Genomic DNA, 1,106 nt, shown 5'->3' with positions numbered 1-1,106 from the left:
CGGTCCGGGAAGATCCCACGTGCCGCGGAGCGGCTGGGCCCGTGAGCCATGGCCGCTGAGCCTGCCGGTCCGGAGCCTGTGCTCCGCAACGGGAGAGGCCGCAGCAGTGAGAGGCCCGCGTACCACAAAATAATAATAATAATAAAATAAACAAAATAAGCAAAATAAACTAAACTAAAATTGGCTTTAACTCCTAGCCCTTATCTTGGGGAGGTTCAGGGCTCTCCCCAAGACAGTGGTGAATTCCCAGGGCGGATATCTCATGCTACCTCTTCATCCGATTTCCTTGTCCTTCTGAAGCTTCTCCCCACTGAATTCTTGTGTACCCCCTGCTCTCCCCCACTTCAGCCACTCTCTCTTCTCTGGCCCACTGACTCAAGATGTAACAACACCACTTTTCCCTGTTTCTTCCCAAAGCAGACGCTTGAGACAGTTGTGTGCAATGAAATTTTACTAAACAGCTGGACTGAGAGTAAGAGAAAAGACGACAGAAAAATTAAACCTTCTTATTCTTCAAAAATATTTCTGTCAAGCATTCTTTAGGGAATTTTTCACTCGTCATATTTATGTCTGATGCCTCCCTATCTCTTGCAAAATACAGTCATCCTTTTTGGGGGGCCACACCTAACTCAAAATTCTCCTGTCTTTTACGAAGGAAAGTCAAGTTTCCTCTTGGTCTCATCTCTCTCCTCCCTCCGTACACAAGAGGATTCGAAATCAGGCCCATCCATTCAGGAGTGTTTCTAAACAAAGACATTTCTTCTATGGAGAATTTGGAGTCAAAACTTTTCAGTCTTAGGATGTTTCTGTATTGATTTTTCCTGGAGTCTTTCTATGCATAGAGCTATTGGGGTTTTAGTTTAGTCCCAAAAATGAGATCCTTGTTTCTTGCCCATGTTCAAAACCAATTAAGAAAGGGGGAAAGAAAGGAGCCGCGTAGATGAGGATCAAGATGTTATCGTACTTTGTGTCAAAAATTACTTCAGGTGGTATAGCTTAGAAATGTGACAGCAATGAACTTCCTGTCCGCCAGTTAGGTCTTAGAACAGTACACTGGTGAGAAACACTGAGGCTACGGAACAGACATGCTCAATCGGATCACAGCC

The sequence above is a fragment of the Lipotes vexillifer genome, unplaced genomic scaffold (genome assembly GCF_000442215.2).
Source record: "Lipotes vexillifer unplaced genomic scaffold, Lipotes_vexillifer_v1.1 scaffold1109, whole genome shotgun sequence".
In the NCBI taxonomy this organism is placed as follows: domain Eukaryota; kingdom Metazoa; phylum Chordata; class Mammalia; order Artiodactyla; family Lipotidae; genus Lipotes; species Lipotes vexillifer.
The sequence above is the reverse complement of the archived record's forward strand: the minus strand, read 5'-3'. Positions refer to the sequence as shown.